This window comes from Aptenodytes patagonicus, chromosome 8 (assembly GCF_965638725.1).
Source record: "Aptenodytes patagonicus chromosome 8, bAptPat1.pri.cur, whole genome shotgun sequence".
Classification (NCBI taxonomy): domain Eukaryota; kingdom Metazoa; phylum Chordata; class Aves; order Sphenisciformes; family Spheniscidae; genus Aptenodytes; species Aptenodytes patagonicus.
In genome coordinates this window covers 9,905,887-9,924,920 of record NC_134956.1, presented here as the reverse complement: position 1 = coordinate 9,924,920, position 19,034 = coordinate 9,905,887, and the positions used below count along the sequence as shown (strand labels likewise).

The 19,034-nt window shown below is 35.0% G+C and overlaps 1 protein-coding gene across 6 annotated transcripts in view; it reads left to right on the top strand.

Moving 5' to 3' along the window:
• The window catches only part of ERC2 (ELKS/RAB6-interacting/CAST family member 2), a 547,432-nt gene that overhangs the window by 481,924 nt on the left and 46,474 nt on the right, over positions 1–19,034 (top strand). For 5 of the 6 annotated variants that reach the window (XM_076346286.1, XM_076346285.1, XM_076346284.1 and 2 more), the window contains one exon: positions 2,457–2,523. The exons of the other annotated variant lie outside the window; for it this stretch is intronic. The gene's annotated coding sequence lies outside the window, so the exon portion shown is untranslated. Of the gene's footprint in view, positions 1–2,456; positions 2,524–19,034 lie in introns of those variants that run through there. 6 annotated transcript variants of the gene reach the window in all.

Genomic DNA, 19,034 nt, shown 5'->3' with positions numbered 1-19,034 from the left:
CTGAGATAGCAATTGAAAAAACAGGATAGCAGAACATGATCCTTTTTAATGTAGAGCTCCTAGGCTTATACTTGCTTTAAGAATTGTTCTTTAGTGAATGGGATTTAGTTTACTGAAAAATAAAAATGTGGTTGAATTATGATGATGATTTTACTCTATGAAAAGAAGGAAGTTCCTTGGACACAATGTAATATTGAATGAGTCTCTGTCGTACAATTTTAAAATTTTCAGTGCAGTATATATAGCTTACCTAAGTGTATGAAGAGAATAAAGACATTATCCAGGTGAAAAGTATTACAATAATTTCATAAGGTGCCTCTCACTTGTACCACGCTTCCTGCACTGGAAAATTTAGAATGTTTTTTAGAGCATGTACCACGTTTCTTTTAGCTGTAGCTTTCTGCAGTCCAGAGTTCCCTCAGCGTGCTGGATTATCATCGGCAGGAGCCAGGATATGATGAGAAACACCGTCCTGTGAATGAGGTTAGGGATGCAAGCGGAAACTGGAAAAGACAACGGCTACAGTAGTTTGATAATATATAAATTGTTATCAATTTTTACAGCTAGCAATGGAACAGAGAAGATAACAAAGAAAAAAGGGCAAAAAAAAGACTGCAGAAAGTGAAGGTGAAACAGGGAAAGAGGTAGAGAAATATAGGAGGAAGCAAAGCAAACCATACTGAAGAAAAGAAGTGGGACAAAGAAAAAAGTAATATATGGCCTCCTTTCTTGCTTGCATTTGGCAACTAATGTATATATGATTTGTTCACAAATGTGTTAACATTTCTAGTGATAGAAACATATAAGACAGACAGACGTTTAGAAGTTTTTATCAAGGGATTTATTTTATGTAATACAGAATGAAGAGATTTGTAAGTGATCCATCTATGCAATATTAGCTTGAAGACTTGTCGTTCTGCTGCTCCTTCTCTGTACTTTAAAATTAATTGAAAGCCTCATTGTTTTGTTTAAACTGTGAAAGCTTCCAAGGTCAATGAGTGAGGTAATTGACCTGCCTGTTGTAGGACAAAAATATGTATGTTAAATTGCATAATTAGTTTTAATTACATAATTATGGTGTTTAATGTGTGGAGGTCAAAGGTTACTATTACATTTAGAAGTCATGGCAAGAAACACAAAAATAAGCAACATAGTTTAATTCTGTATTTCTTTGGGTTTTAAAAAAGGGCTCCACTGTGATCTATCCATGACCTTGGATATTTGATGATTATAGCAAATAATATGTTGCTGTTATACTTTTTGGAATTATAGAGACACCTTTGTAAATGACTAAGTGACTTTACCAAAGACTTCATTTAGGTTTAGAGTACACGAAAGTTAATCAACAGTGGGAACTCAACTGACAGCAATTTAATCTGATTGGGTAAGGTAATTACATGATTACCAGGAGTGTTTATATGTGGACAAGGATATTTTTATTGGAAAAAAACCTAATTGCTTTCTTACTGAGAAGAGAAAAAAACAAACAAACTTGTTGTCACAGGTTAAGAGGACATCCTTCGTTCCTTGAAATAGCTTCTTTTCATATTTTAGTGACAAAATGAACTCTTGATTCTTTGCAAATTTACACTGGGATTATGTTATGGGTTCCTCTGTTTCTAAACTAGAAATAATGCCATCATTAACTTGTTTTGGTTAAGAAGCTCATTGCTTACACATTAATTGTGTGATAGCCTAAAGATGTCATGATGCTTGTAATTCATGATCTCTTTTACTGTGTGTAAACACTGTTGCTTAAACACAGGTTGATTTCACCAAACTTAAACCTAAACGTCCATTATACTAATGGATATTTCTGTGAAGGAGGGCATTATTTGTTTTTCTCTGATGGTAAAAAAAAAGCACTATGTACAAGATAGGTAGATAAAAGATGATGTTCCTAAATGCTAGAAGAAACAGTCTCACTTTAGGTGCTCTGAATGGTCCTTTAGAAAATGCTCTTTCAGTCTATTGACGATGGAGGGAGTGTTGGGAGATGAATCTTCATTAACAAACATTAACCTCTGTGAATACCTCCCTGAAGTGCACTACAGAGTAGAATCCCATTTGGCTAATAAATAGTGGCGTGCTCCAAAGCCTGTTTAAATAATGGGCCAGGCCTGGCCTTGGCACTTTGTATGGTTGTGTTAGACATCAAAAGAAGAAATTGAAACTTACAAGAATAACTTCATATCTCATCGGTAACTATTGAACACATTCTGCCAATGGAAATGGGATAAAATCCTCTAAAGGCTAACTTCTAAGGAATTAAAAAGTTAATGAATTAAATGTTAAATAAGAAATAAATGAATTTTTAAAATGAACTATATAATTATGGGAAGAAGTTCTGTGATACATTCCATGTTATAAAAATCATTTGTTCTCCCTTTTGCTAATTTTTCCCTAAATAAGTTCTTTAGAAAATATTACAATTTTGAATTGTTTTTCTAAACCAGATGATCCAGTCACTGTTGGAGGCACATAGCCACGGCAAAATCTCATGCTGTACATTGATCACCTGTCCAACCTTTGCCTAGAGTGTGATCCCCAGTTCCTTCAAGAGATCCATCTTTACCTGTCTATAAAGAAGAAGAGGAGGAGGGAGACATCTGGGATATTCAAGTATCAAAGTTTAACACCAGAGCAGGTTGAATCTCCATTTATATTATTCTCTATATATGTTGCTAGTATTGACTTGGATATTTGGCTGAAGATTTTTTTCAGTAATTATATAGTACGTTCTGAAGTTTTACCAGCATTAAACCTTTTTTGTTTAGACTCCTCACCGAAACTACACATGCATTTTTCATAGTTCCATGGTGTGAAATTGAATCCAAAGTCATTCTGCTATTATGGAAGTTAGCTAATAATGAGCATGCCTGGCAGTCTGTACCTGTCTCTTGAACATAATCTCACCACAAAGACCAAAATGGCTTATTTAAAACTGTTCACTGTACTGTAGTTGTACCATTCCGTATTTAGCACACACAACTAAATCCAGGTCCCTGGCAAGTATGCTCATTTTCATTCACTTGCTTCAGGCAAGTTAAACTTGCTTCTTACTCTTCCTCTTCCATTTCCAAGAGGACTTTGATATCCACAAAACAGACAGGGTTTCACTTACTGTCCTAAGGACTGCCCCTTTAGGAGTCTAGCACAGCCCACACACAATCCTGGAATATGTCCAACTTGTTCTTTGAGCAGAATGTGAACCTCTGACCTTCTGGGCCTCCGGCAAGAGTGCTGCCTACTGAGCCACCAATACCCAGGCCATCAATAAGTTTTAAATGCCAGTTGCAGACTTCACAGAGATAATGACTTCAGTGTGTAAAGGTTTTGTTGTGGAGGCTGCAGTCTCACATATGGCGTGACAGAGTAAATATGCTAAAACCATAAAGAGCTGTTGCATAACTTGCCTTGATATAACAGTTTTTGTAATATGTTTCAAGGCATGGAATATTATTTAAAGGGACCCTGTTATGTAGGCTTAGGCCCAAAATGAAGCTATTATAAAAAGAATGTTTAGCAAAAACAGAAATATGTCCATGAAATTGTTGGAGTGGGAATTTCAGGGTAAACTTGCTTGGATTTAAACAGTCGCCTGCATGACATTGCACTGTTGTGCTAGGGAATGAGAAACAGCAAATGAAAATACTATTAAGTGAGAATCTGAAACTGAGCAGAATTAAGATATGAGAAGTCTATTACTGTTGTTATAACTTCTTAAAAATCTTACCACATCCTGAGAAAGATGAGATGAAAAAATAAATTCCAACTTAGTAATTCAAAACAGTATTACTGACACAGGTAAATAAATGTATTTGCATCTTAATATTATTTTTAACCTGCTCTCAAGTAAGTTCTTGTATTTTATATACATATAAAGAAAAATTAATATGAAATAAGCTTTAAGGTTTTGACACATTTCAGTGTTAGTGATGTCCTCTATTTAAAATTTAGCATTAAAAGCATACAAAAGACATGTTGATGTTTGCGAAAATTGAATTGATAAATGTGATTACACAAAATGTTATTTATAAACTTGGATCAAGAAGGAAAACAGCCAGATTCAAGCTAGGACTTACATTATGGAAAGGCTGTTAGATAAATTGCATGAACCTTCTATGGAGGAAAGGCCAGGAACCCAGGACTCCTTTTCCCAGCTGAGTGCCCAAATCACTAGGCTACAGACTCTTGCTCCCTCTTGTGTTCTTTCTCTGGCCCAATGAATCCTGAATTATTTTCTGTACAATGATACAGCTTCAACAGGAGAGCTTTAATATATCCCTGTCCTTGTCCCAGCATTTAATGCAGCCTGTAGCCTATTGATTAGAACGTTCTGCTAAAAGACATTGCTTTGAGTCCTAGACTGAAGAAGGGATTGAACCTGGGGATTTTGCTTCTGGGATGAGTAGCCATGCTGCTAGGCTAGGAATAACTGGTCTTCATGTACCATTTTAGAAAGATACAGCACCTGAAGAATTTTGTAGGGAACCCACCTAGTTGGTGTTTATTAGGCCGGCTTAGGCTGGCTTTGAGAACACCTGTTGGATCAAACTCCTCAGATCATCTATGCAGAGGTGGGCTTTATTTCTAGATCCCAGTCAGGTTTAGACATAAGCTGTGCAGTGGAACGTTCAGTCCTGGCTGGGTAGGTAAACTCTGGCCATGCACAGAGATGCAGCTCCTGTGTCTGGCCTATCTTACCATAGAAAACTATAGTATCTTCAGAGAATAGACATCTCCAGGATGAGATAGGGGCCTTGAGGATCACCATTTTGGCTGGAGGTGCCTGAATTCTGCTCATGTCCCATTTTGAATTCCCATATTTTTAGGCCTGCAATTAGTTTATTTTAATTTAACAGCTCCTTTGAACGTAGAACTGAGGGATTTTTATGAACCTGTTTTTCAAGCATAAGTTAACTTAAAAGAACGTGTTATAGTTAAGCAAGATGATAGGAAGAATTTGTGGTTCAAAAGTGCATTGACAGTTATGAACCATAGAAAAACACATTGCATTTTGAAGCTCTAAAAAGTGAAATTGCTTTATATGTGTTAATGCTTTTCAGGCAGTTCTGTAGAGCAGTGTGTATTAGATCTGAACTCAGGAATAGTCAACTAAATTAACTGTATTGCAGTTATAAAACAAATGTTTGTCAAAATTTCTGACTTAATTCCTAGGCTATCATTTTATTTTTTTCAATATGTATGTTTTTATTAAGTCCTGCATTGCAGATCTTTATTCACGCAAATACATTTATCTGCCTCAGTGGAATTATTCTGGTAAGTCAATGTCTAAGATCAACTAAGATGAGTCTGGTTTTCTTTTTAATAGAAATGCTAATTTTGAAAATGACATCTGTAAATTATTTTTAGTCTGAAGGGCTATAGACAGTATAAAATTAGAACTGTGGACTTCCTTGGCAGTTCTTTTATTATTGTTTCTACCTGTTTAAAACACTGGAGGAATAATGTGATTCATTACACATTACTTTTCTGGCAGTAGATATATCACCTAGTTTGGTATCCAAATGTATTACATTGTGAACTATTGCTGCTTTGTAATATGGTAAATTAGGGGGTGGGGGTGGGGGTGGGAATAGAAACTTACATTCATGACAGACTGTTGATTTTAAAGACAAGACTTGTGCCTCGCTAGTGTCTATTTTCATTGCAGTGGAGCTTTTCATATAGTGGGATAGCACTCAGCACAAGTGGGAAGGATGCAATCTGTATCCTGGCTATTGACTGAGTAGATTTATGTGCACTTCGTTTGGCAGCATTTATGTTTCCCCACACAGGACTTTCACTGTCTCATAATCTGTCTTTAGAAGGGCTACCATTTGCACAATTTAATGCTATCTCTGCTTTCACAGTGAACAGAAGTTAAATTGATAAAGATTGTAAGTCAACATCATATTAATGATTTTGTGTGCATGGGGACCTACCGGTGTAGGGAACTGCTTAGCACAGTGTTGACTTGATTGCTCTAGAGAAGTGGGTGTTTGTTAGTATGTGAAAGGGGGAAATCAATGGGTGCTTAGATACCAGTGTTATGAATTTGGGATAAATCGCTGAAAAAACACTGTAGTAACCTACATAATGACAGAGAGGGATAGAGAGGACTGAAAGAAAACTGGAGTCGGAAAATTGAGTAGGAGAGCGGAGAAAACAGAAACTTTTCTACAGAAGGGAAAATTTTTAAAAGCTATGACTTGATAGAGAGGTAAACTTTGGAGGTAAGTAGAGGTCTTCAAGAATGAGTAATTTTTGTATAACTATGGATAAACTGTATTACATGATTCCAGCTGATTTGAATCGGTGTACTTTGGGAAGACCTGCATAAGGCAGTTATAATAATTAGAAGTTGCGATCAATAAGTATCTTGATAGAGTCAGGTAATAGTCAAATGTAAGACAAGCTATAGAAATGAAAAACAGACTTATGGCTAAAATCACATGAAAATTAGTATTTAATTTGGGAACAGCATGTTTTCAAGATTACAGATAGGAAGGATAAAAAGAAAAGTAAAGATGACTCGTATGTTAGTTAAAGCTCAGATTAAAGGCCTTATCCTCCCAGGAATAAAAATTGTCAACTGCATTGTCATTTAGCAAAAAAAAAGTAATATGAGTGCTGTTGTGTTTTCCTTTGATCAATTTTAAATGAAAATGGTTTTCATTTCATTGCTTATTTTGTTATTTTTATTTTATATGAGAGGTTCCTTCATGGATGATTAGTAGCAATGATTCCCCAGCCTTAAATCACTTGATATCTTGAACAGGGAAAGATTGCATGGCCTGGTCTCACTGTCCCCTCTTTAGTGTTGCCACAAAGAAAAAAAAGACTGTTCACAAACATCTGAATCTTATTTGCATTTGCTCTTGGAAATACCGAAGCTGCTAGGGAATTTTTCAAGTTAACAGAGTTTCTGATAGAAATTGTTGCTTTATCGAACCTGAAACCTCTCTCATATCAAGGGTAGTTTAAAGAAACTTCCTTTAGGAAGCTTTAATTTCAAATAGCAAATAACTAAATTATTGAAAATGGAACTGCTCAACAAGAAACCTTGAGAGAAATCTACATGACAATACCCAGAGCCTAATCGTTAGGGCATTATCCTTTAAGACATGCGACTTTGATTCAATTTCCTTTTCTGAATCCAGCTGAATAGAGACTTAAACCCAGTTGAATATCTAATGCATCCAAGGCAACTGTCATTACCACTGGACTATTGTCTGTAATAGGTTGGGTATCTCTGCTTTTGTGGAAATTGTGAAAGGATTTGTCCTAATACTAACAAGACCTTTCTGAAATCTCCAGAATTCTTATAGGCTAGGAAAGAACCTTTGTGCCTAGCTTTATTCATAACCCTCAGGCTCTGAAGAAATGCCTGTAATAATCATTATTTTATATATTCATACCAGGCAACATTTATTAATCGGGACTCTAAACTAAATCTCAATCTCAGACTCCATATAGAGCTGTCTTTCCATGCCTCTGGTTATTCCTGTCAGCTATCTCAGGTTTTTCTCTGTTTTTCCTATATCCACACTTTTAACAGTTCAACCAAATCTGCCTAGCAGTAGTACTTGGGATATAACAGCAATGAATTTAATGGCACTTTTCAATATACTTTTCTATCTCTGTTTTTGCACCTTATACTTTATTATGACAAGGTGAACTCAGTGGTGATCACTGTTGAAGATGCTTCTAGTTGAAATGTGCACCTACTGAAAAAAAAAATTCCAAAACCTGTCGTAAGTAATTTGATTGTGGTTAGGACATTGTTTTGGAATATGCAGTCGATGGTGGATTCTGTGAAGCTACAGGAATCAGGACTGTTTTGTGCCCTGTTAGTGTGTAGGTATTCTTCCGAGATTACCAAAGGGATCAGTTACCTTGGCAATGTGTCCACCAATATTTATTGTGTCTATTTCTTTACACAGGCTAACAAACATTCATCATGTGGGAATGTTGGTCATGATCAACTTGAGCTGAATTTAAATTGATGACCTAAAGGTTAAATTCTCTGTATCCCGTTACCTCTCCCTTGGGCTGTCCAGTCCCCCTACAACTGGGTTTAACACCATTTTTAGTTTATCAGTGTCTTTGGAGGAAAAGCAGTCTTTAGAAGTGTTGATCTGACAAATACCATCGATGTTGTGTTTAAAAAAAAAAAAAAAAAAATTTCAATATGACTTTTGCAGCTTGTCAATACTTGATGAAGAAGGTTCTGAACAAGTATTCAGATGTTGGACTAATAACTTAACCAGCCTGTTAGATAGCTTTAATCCAGTCATATGGGAACATAATGCAGTGTAGCAGCCCAGTGAAACATGAAACTATGAGAACAGCTGAATAAATTTAAACACATTTTTGAACATTCTAACCTTTGTCATAAAAATCTGATAATATAGAAGAAAAACTAATAACACTTTCTTTCGGTTTTGTTATTCTGTACAGTAGTTGAGAAGACTTAACATTTCTTGTGGTTGCTGACTTTAAAGAAGTAGTGACAATTTCTGACACTACTTTTTGCCCCATATGAAGTCTATTCTTTCTCACTCATTAGGGAATGAATCTGATTTCTGTTTTATTCAATATTGTATATACATCTCACCCATAAATATTTAAAGTAAGTAAATATAGAATCTTAAACATGGAATATGCTTTCATTCTAAACTGGTGGCTATGGGGGAAGGTAAAAAAAATTTATTCAAAGACCAGTGGTCCTTTTGGAAGAAAAAAAAAAAGTGTTTTGCCTAAAAATTGGATAGACTTGTGCTTGCTGTAGGGCAGCAAACTTTTTACCAGATTCTACCTATATTGTTATATTTATATGTATAAAGTTCAGACTATAAAGGATCTATAGGAAAGGGTTTGCAGATACTCACTTCAAAAACACATGGCTAGTATTCAACCCCTATATCTGGGGCTAATTTAATTCTTCTTCTCCATTCAAAGTGCCTTACTCCTGCCTACAAATGCAGAACAGATTCCCCGGTAATTTTCTTTCTTGGAAGTACTGTCATTTTATTCCTAACTGGGAATAGCATGAAATGGAAATACATTTATGACTCTGCTTAAAAACAAACACCAAACAAAATAAAAGCAGGGATAATCTGAAAGATAGTTCCATAACAAATTGATGCAGAAAAATGCAGAAATATGAAGCATATTGACAAGTACACAACTGACATTTTCTCCAGGAAGATTTCCTTTAGCAAACTGATTTTTGGAAGTGGCGTAATGTGGCATACCTAGAGTACTTAATTAATTTTGGCTTTATTACTAGTCAAAACTGGTAATGCAAATTCCTGGTCTTAATTTGATCCATGCAAGTAAAGTTCAATACATGGCTATGTACGCAGCAGGTCTAGATTCTATTTGTAAGATACAGTTAAGAAAGTTGTAAAAATAAAGTTTTATTAAACTGAATACTGAACAGTGGGCATTTGTGCTTTACAATGTTATGAATGTGTGACTCCCCTATGTATATTCCTCACTTTCCTTCCATATATATTGTACAATCTGAAATGCTGAGGGATACTGAAGTTTACATCCTGAGACACAGTTCTGCTGAGGCTTTCTTGAAAAAAGACAAGCTCTTTGTTATGTTTTGGAGTCTGTGGTTCAAACTGTAGCTTGTGTAGGTAGCTAATGGGTTAGACCAACCCCTTCAGTAAAGTCTGGATCCTTTTGTGGGTAATATATAGTTGAAACATAAAATAAGCTTTGATTATAAAAGGTGTCTTCTATAAACAGAGACAGTTACAAATATAGCACGTCGTGTTTACAAAGCAAGATCAGACCAAACCTCAGAACAGAAGTGGAAAGCAGATAATATTTTATTTTTCATTACAGAGACATAATTAACTGATGAATATGAATCTCTGTTGAATTTGACGAGGTCACAGAATTAATTTTAAAGGGGAGACAAAAATCCACCCTTTATTTTAATTGATTTTTATGTGTAGATCAAGTGCCTGAACTGGACCAGTGGTAAAGACTGCTTTAGCTAAGTTTAATATTGCTTCTCATTTTTCTTTTGTCTTTCTATCAAATAGAAAAAGAAGATGTGAGAGAACATTAAATGGTTTAATCTCCATTCTTGTGGAGAACAGGATAGTAGAACAGTGTTTTCAACAAGATTCAGTGGTTATTGTTGACTTTTTTGTGTTAAACCTGTGTTCATGGAAATCAATGGCAAAAGCTTTATTGATTTATAAAAGAAATATTGGGATATGTTAGTTTTGCCCTCTGTAATTAGACATAATAAAGAGTTTTCTGGTATAGAGTTTTTTTAACAGCTTGGTCTGGAGCTACCCGTTCAAGCTCTGCTGGTTGAAGTGTTACAGTAATGAATCCTAAATTCAAAGAGTGTGGCTTTGTTCTCCTGTGCACACTGACAGATACAGGGAGAACAAAACCTTTCTTTGGTCTTAGATCTACTGTAATAAAAATGCAAATACTTGTGTATGTTACCACAGCTCCCATAGAAGCACCATTCACACACTGGGTTTTTTTCCCCACTTCGATTATCTGTACCGGCCCACAAATTCAGTCTGTGTTGGCACAGAGCCCTCAACATGGAAAATCAAGACAGAAGGAAAGTGTCCTGTCATGTCTCCCTGTGCTTTTACTTCCTATCTCTTCGAACTGTCCTTCTTCTGAAATTTTCCACTTCAGCTACAGGGTTACTCTAAGTACTTCCTTTTACTAAATTTATTAAGCGAATCTAGACCTCTGAGCTCCAAGTACCATTTTCATATGAACACGAGCTCTTTATCTCTTTGTGGGCATCTTAACTCTGCTGTGCAGAATAAAGTACAGTCCCTTTGTCTGTAGTTGTAATATACTTCATTAGTTTCCAGAAGACAATAACTTGCTTTATTCCCATTTTAGAAGGATTAATTATACTCAGAAAAAGTGCTCAAATAGCAAACAGAAAAGGAAACCAGATGTTGCAGAGTTATTTAACCAGTGTTATTTGCAGACAAATATTTAAGCTATGTGATTTAATTTTTTTGTGGAACCTTTGGAAGCTGGCTACTGAGTGAATAAAACATCCAAAGTATATATGAAAATATATTTTACCTGATAGTATCATTCTTTTACCTAACTATTGCAGGTAAATACTTTATCAGTTAAAGTTATCAGTTATATCAGTTATATATCAGTTCCTGGCCAACAAATTTGCAAAAGTATGTGATTAGAACAGGAACAATCCCCAAGGCATATTGTGTATAGACTCATAATTCATAAATAGGCTTTTGTTGCATAAGGCACAGTTGCGCATTTCCAACAGTTTCAGTTTTCTGTGTGTTAATGAAATGGTACAGTGATAAACCTCTGTGCAAATTTGTTTTTCTTATAGATGCAGAATCTAAAATAATGACTGTTTAGAACAAGTAAATGAATTCATCATCTGAACACAAATATTTAAATGTGTTTCAATGAGAGCAAGCTTCACTTTTGGAAATGGTGTTTTGCAAAACAGACGTGCAATTTCTCTTACAGCAATGCTTTGTATAGGCAGTTAAAGGCATATTTAAAAGTTAGCATGTGTTCCTAAAACTGTTGCTATCTGTTTTAACTAATTTTCATGTCATTTAGTACCTGTAAGATTTGTAAGACATAGTTCTAAAGTATAGAAGCTTCCTGTTCTAGGTATTGTAGGACAAACAAGAATATTAGTTTGCATTGTCCCTTTCATCATTTCTACATTCTTGACATCTCAGAAATCCTGAACTGTGGTATCTCCCCAAATTTGTCTTCCAACTGTCTTACTGAGCACCTAGAGCTTGTCTTCTGCCAACCACTCCTGTCAAAGACAATGTGCCTCGTGTCAATAACAGAAATTATCTAAATGACAAATGTTGCAATATTCCAGTTACTAATATCTCAGCAGTTGTATGGATATGCTTCATATTCAGCTTTGGCTACCTAATTCAAGGAAGCGCCTTATCCTTGTTTTGCCAGATTTGCTCTTTTAACATTTTTCATCCAGCATTTCAATGTCTCCTTTCTTATAGCCTCTAGTGGCTCTTCATTCTCTTATGTGGTCTTTCTGCTGTGCTCCCATTTCCCTCTACAACTGCAAGATTCCTTCCAGGCTTTCAGTTTCATTTGATTTATTTTCAAGCCTATATCCAGCCTCTTTTCTCTTCTTTCCTCTTTCCTCATTAGTAACCTGCAGGCTCTTCAAACTCTCTTCTTCCAAACTTAAACCCCCACTTTCCCAGGTTACGTCATCCATCTCCTGCCTCTTCAGCTTTTTCCTACTGTTCTTCAGTGGCACAGAAGTTTTGTAACAGTTGTGTTACAGTAATTTTCACTGCTCTGTTCTGACCTTACAATTTCCTGTTATTTGGTCCGTGCAAGTGCTGAACCTGATGGACTTTGTGCTGAGCACAGTCAGAGAAAAAGAAAGTATGTAGTTTCTGTCATCAGAGATGATACTAATCTGTTCTTTTTATAATACCATTTCCTGTTTATGGGAACCCATTATTGCTGACAGTTTATTGCAAAGAGGCATCATTCTTAAATGTACATTCATCTTAAGAAGTTTGTGCATTTTTTTTACTATATGCAAGAATTGTTTGCTTTATGTAACTATTTCCCTTGTCTAAATGTAACTTGCAGAAAGTGATGATAAATGTTAAATGGTTCTTGTAAAACTGTTAAATTGTCAGTTTCAAAACTTAGTAAAACATTGATGTTTTCATTAGATCCCAGCACTGAGGAATGTCCGGCTTTCATCATAACAGAGTTGTTTAGTTCCATGTAAGTCTAAATACTCTGCCCTTGGGAGATATCTTACTGTCACCTGCTCCTAAATTGAAAATTATTTGTTCAGCCAAAGGTTGTTTTTTTTTTTAGAAAGGATTTTTTTTTTTTCTTTAACAGACATCTTTGATGTGGGACAGAATCCCTTCAATGTAAAATAAATCAAAGCCTGAGATGCTATTAAACAACCCTTTAGTTTAAATATATCCAGTTCTAGATAACCAAAAACTGTTCCTTCCTGCCCTTGTCCTCTCTTTCTGTATTAAACAGATGTGCAGATTGTCAGACAAACAGTTCTATTGGCTACATCATGAGCTTCTAATCACTAGCACTTTCCTGATGAATAAAAATATAGTGCTAGGTAAACTTATTTAGAACATATTCTCAGTATAAATATCTAAAAATGTTTATCTTGAATAACAAAGGTACAGCAATCAAAGACAGAAAGTTAATGTCATTCAGCATAAAATAGAATCAAAAGCTGAATGTTTCTCGTCTCACCTAAAAAATTGACAGCATCAATTTAACTCATCAGAAAACCCTTAAAACTGTATAGCGCAAATACAGCCTTGATTTTATTGTGTGTAAATAAGAACTGTTGTCACATTCACCAAGCTGCATTTGGCTTATGCCTAAACAACAAAATTTTTTTATCCTTTTTTTTTAATAAGGCCCTGTTTATCTTTAAGAGGCATACAGATGTAGGGCCAAATCAGATTTTGCTTGAGAGGAACAAAGGAATGCATAAATAAATGCATTAGTACCTAGTTGAAGCATATTGTTTTGAATTCTGTAATGATTGAGAATATTAGCAAGTAAATTCTTCCAGTAGATACGGTTCTTCAGGATGAAAAAGGAGCATGAGGCAAATATTACAGGACTAGGAAAAAAACTTTGAAAAGAACCAGATACAGAAAGGAGGAAACAGATCTTAAGGTGTTTTACATTTATTTTCCTAGTTCTTGTACAACCAAGAAACCCCAAAACAAAAATGCTACAGAAAGCTCATGGAAGCCTGAGGTGTATTGCATCTCTGAAAACCTTACAGTATACATCTCAAAACAGAAAAAGAATGTGTGCAGGTATTTTTTAATATCTGGGAATATTCTGTCCAGAATATTTAATATCTGGGAACATTCTGTCCAGGAACCTATGGAAGAACAAGAGTTGGTGTCTTACCCAAATCATTGTCAGCTGACGGCAAGGTACTACACAGCACTATACATTCATGTCCTCCTCAACTCCATTGAAATAAAAAGCTTCCAGGCCCACTGGTCACTTGAATACATTTCTGGTATGTCATACATAACATTACATCTAGCTTTGAATCTCCTTGGTATCTCCTGTATTTATGCATTCTGTCTCAATCTGCTCCCTTGTGGCAGTCTAGTTAAGAATGCCACATGTGTGATATGACTTATTATAATTCTAGCCTCATAGTCTGCACAGAGGAATTTCTTAAATATGTGCCCTTTACTTACAAAATACGTGTGAAAACTACAGATAGATGGAGAAAAATGCTTCTGCGCTGTTCCTTTCTTTGCTTTCATCAGTGTGTTTCAGAGTCATTTGGTCTCTGAGTTTTTCCAATGGTACAGTCCTCTCTTATTCTGTCTTCCTATTCTGATGGTGGTATGTCCACTTAGCTAGGGAACATTTATCTTTTTAGAAACAGCCTGTAACACTTTTTCTGCTTCTTTTCTTCCCCCAATGTTTTTTCACTTCTGACATTAAGTTCTTCATTGCTTAGTCTTTGTTTTTAAAATGAGAAATAATTCTATTGGCAACACACGCTGTCCTACTGGAGTAGGGCTGTGCCATTATCGGTGGCCTTTTGATGCAGCATCGGACACCTAAACATTAGGCGTCTCTTCCTGGTATTAGAAAAATGCCAATTAAAGAGTTGGTGATTGAGGAAGACCTAATTAACAGAGGTCTCATCATGGAACTAAGATGTATTATAGATTTATCTTTCTGCCTTCCCTCCCATTCAGATTGCAGACACAGATAAAAACTTTAAATTGTCACAAGGTGCAAAGTGATCTACAGAGCAAGTTGTGTGTCTAGGCTAAGAATATATGTGGATTTGACAGCCACAGCATAACATAATACTCTGTAATTCTGGGCAGAGATGAAGAGCAGTCTTACTTGCCTAGTTAACAGAGCTGCTGTGAAACCACATCTTCATGTCTTTTAACATGAAGTATAAGGAAAAATCCTACTTAAAGGATTTTTACCATAGTCTTGATCAATTATTTGCTGCAGTGCCACAGAGCACAAAGTAGCAAAAAAAGATGTCTACTTTATCCCAAATTCAAAATACTGGTCAGATAATTAACAAATAAGTATAACTTGTTTTTTTCTTTGTATATAATGAATTTATAAAATGGAGGAGAAGGGGGAGAAAAATAATGAACAATACTAAAACGTGCATGACATCTGTTAGCACTATGGGCTTTGCTTCCAAAAATAGCAGATCTCAGATGATTGTGTGCTAGGTTGCTTTTTATAAAAAGCCCACTTAAGGACCAGGAAGTCATCGCGTTATATACTATATGTATGTGTGTGTATATATATATTTATGATCCTGATAGTGTAAAAGAATGGTTTTGAGTATGTAAATAAGGTCTGTATGTTTGTATGTGTACTAAGCAAGGATGATTTGTATTTTTGTGTGTGTGTGTGTATACGCACATGTTCATTTTATGTATACATACCTATTAAGCAAGCTTAGACAACACTATGCAAAGAGCTGTCTAAACTTGTTTCTAGGTTCCAATCCTGTTTACAGCCTCTGGGCATTATTTTATTGTAAATAATAAATAGGGGGAAAAAAGATCTCCACTAGAATTACTTACTTAGCAGCATTTTTCACACTGATTTAGTAATCTAGTAAATTTATTTCCATAATGGACAGCACTGGACAGGAAATAGCTATCATGTCTGCTACCAGGGTCACAACTGTTGGTTTATTGAATCATGGTTTCTAGAAGCCTAATCCAAAGCTTTCCCTGTATTGATTTGTGTGGGATATTCAGATTTCCTAAGATTTATTTTTTTTCCTAGCTGGTGTTGATTGTATTTATTTACTTTTTTATCTATCTATCTATCTATCTATCTATCTATCTATCTATCTTTTTCTGTTTGTGCTTTCTCTTATTTATGCAAGTCAGAACTTCAGCATCTCCCCTTATCCTTGTATTGAGAGATTACTATATTCCTATATTCCTACAGAGAACTTAAAGAGTCTATTTTCTACATATACACCCATATTGGAATTTCTCTGATCACTGAAGCCTTGCATCTTCTACACAAGATTTTACTCATCATGACCTGACTATAAAATCAAGGTTTAAATGGTAGCTACAATTTGAATTTGATAATAGTGTCTAAGGAGTATGAAAAGATGTATCAGTGAATGATACTATATACATGTATATGAAGAGCAAAGCAACTTGCTTTTCTTCCAGATAATTATTACTCTGGAACACTCAGGTTCTTTAAGAGCAAAGTCATGGAGGCATTTTCTATATACCACTGTTATATTTCTAGTAATTTCAGTTTTTGAAGATACTAGAAAAGGCTGACATATTGGTAAGTAGACTGGTCGTATTGGTGGTAGAACTTACATACACTAAATATTTACATGTGCTGTAGGTCTACCAGTTTGTAAGAACATAAAAATTCCTTCTTTTTCAGTAACTGTTTTATATTGTGTCATTTTTAATAAAATTTTCAGAAATCAGTATTTATTCAATACAGAATGCACAGAACTGTTTTGTCAATCAGATCTAAGCCTTCTAACTTGCCTATCTTAAATATAAGTAGTTAATAAAAAATGAATTCCAATGATATTCAGAAGAGAGTCTATTTTGTATGATGTTATCCTCCATTGTATATAAGGTTTTACATGAGCCTGTAGCAAGGATCCAGGGATTGCATATCTTTTAATAAAAAAATATGAATGCAATTTTAAAGGGCTCTCTAGAGTAACTGTTTCATCAATCAATTTGACCCTATCTGCAATGAAAAATTTGATGTATAATTGCTACTGAATATTTATAAGTGTATTTGATACAGAATATCCATGCTTTAAATTCATTTATTTGTGTCTAATATTAAGTTTATATTTAGCCTAAGTGTATTTTAAGATTTGGAAGTAATACGGAGTATAGTAATTGTTTTTCCTTTCAACCAGAAAAAAATATAAATTGAAGTTGGCTGAGGCTGCCAAATTACTTAGTTACACTTAGTTAATTATTAAATCCATTCACAACATGACTTAGAAATATACAGTGAAAAACGTCGTACATAATCAATCTGTAAAAAATAGTATTTGGCAGCTTTAAATTTGTACTAAACAAGGAATGAATTATTGAAGCACTGAAACAATGCCAATCACAAAGCCGTCTAAATCTTTCCCTGCTTTTGTGTCAGTCACAAGAAAAGCACTTGTTATCTGTTTTCAATTTATATTCTGTATTTCTGCTCTGTACCCTCAGTTTGGAAACACAAGATCTGGAAATACCTAATGGCAAATCTTAAGTTTCTTGAAGCTAACAAAATAATTTTTTAGTTCATCATAGATCAATTAGTAATGATTAATATTATCTACATATTATGAAACTAACCATTAAGAGAATGTCTAAATTATAGAATACAGGAAATTAACTGGTACACGGGTTGCATTCTTTCTTTCAGGGTAAAGGTGCAGAGAAATATCAAAGCTCAGTCATGTATGACGTCCAACAAGCATGCTGTCAAACACAGTCATAGCTCTGCTGTGCTATGTAAATCCAAGCTGCTGAACAGTTAGCGAACAGTTAGCAAACAGCTAAATGACATTCTTTTGAAAGCTTTTAACTTAGCACTACCACAGGATACGTAGTTAATAACAAAAACAGCTGCATAGACATTCTTGGATGCCATAATTAAACTGATAAATCTGCAGTGACATATATCTGTGATGAGGAGATCTGCCATTAGTGGATTTTTTTTCTTTAGCAATCTTACGTATATCTATAGCATCTTCTTGAAGAGTGAAGCTCCATGCTTAAAAGGCACTTGACATTTTTTATGAAAGTAAAAAAGAACTATATTTTTGTTCAGAAGTTTGTTAGAAAAATATTTTCAAACAGAAAAATTGCTAATTTTCCCTACCTTTTTGGTAAACTGAGTAGTATTACAGCAAAACCTGTGACCAGTGTTACTTTTATCATCACCAATCCATGCACTTGCAGCATATGCACAAACATAGAAACTTCTTTCAGAAAAAAATTTACTGCTATGTGTATGACCTACTAAATCATTGTTGGAAAAAACACTGAATTCTTAGTATTATGGCTTGCATAGGAGTGTGATATCTTTTCTTTTAGCTCTACAATTCAATTTTCATTTGAATGGATATAAAAATCTCTGAAGGAAGAACCAGGTCCAGTATTAAATATTCTTTGCATTCCAGATCATTTTCAGATGTCAGTTATATTACCCAGTCCCTATACAACTGAGAATGAATGGATGCAAACTACCTAAGGCATCGCCTTCATACTGTTTTCCCCTCCTCTTTCTAATGTGTGTTAGTTTGTCTCGTTTTAGGTTTGGAAATTTTTGGGGGTGGTTGTGGGGGCAGAGAGGGTTGTATGCAGTATATGCAAGTTTCAGTTCCTACTGAACACTCCAAAAGCACTTTCCTTTAGAAGTATTGAACTGCCTCCAGATCAGAGGGTCAAGTTCATATCTTGTGTCCTGGAAGCTGTCCAACTTCCTAACAGAGACTCAGAAATTCAAGATGTCTGTTCTGATTTTGAGATTTCAAAATTCCCAGTTGGGAATTGCAGCAGCAAATGAGAGCTGTTCATGGGGACATGAACATCATGGGGACATCATTGACCAGTTCATGGGGGAATAAGGTATGCAAAGAACACACACAAATTAATTTGAAATTAGGTCAGTTACTGCTTACCAAAAGCCAATGGAAATGTTCCTTACTTATCTAGGATTGTCCACAGCGATGATGAATTTTCCACAATAAGGATAACTGCTTTTGCTAACGGGTCCAACCGATGTTAATATCTGGCTATTTTTTGTTAGGAGTTTCTCCTGTTGCGAAGATAATTAGAAATTAGTTGTAATGTAGTAACAACTGTAGTAAATTACTATAGAAATGTTAACAAAACTTTATTTTAGCAGGTGTTTATATCTAGATCATGGACCGTACTGATTTGTTCTTTTCCTAATTGATG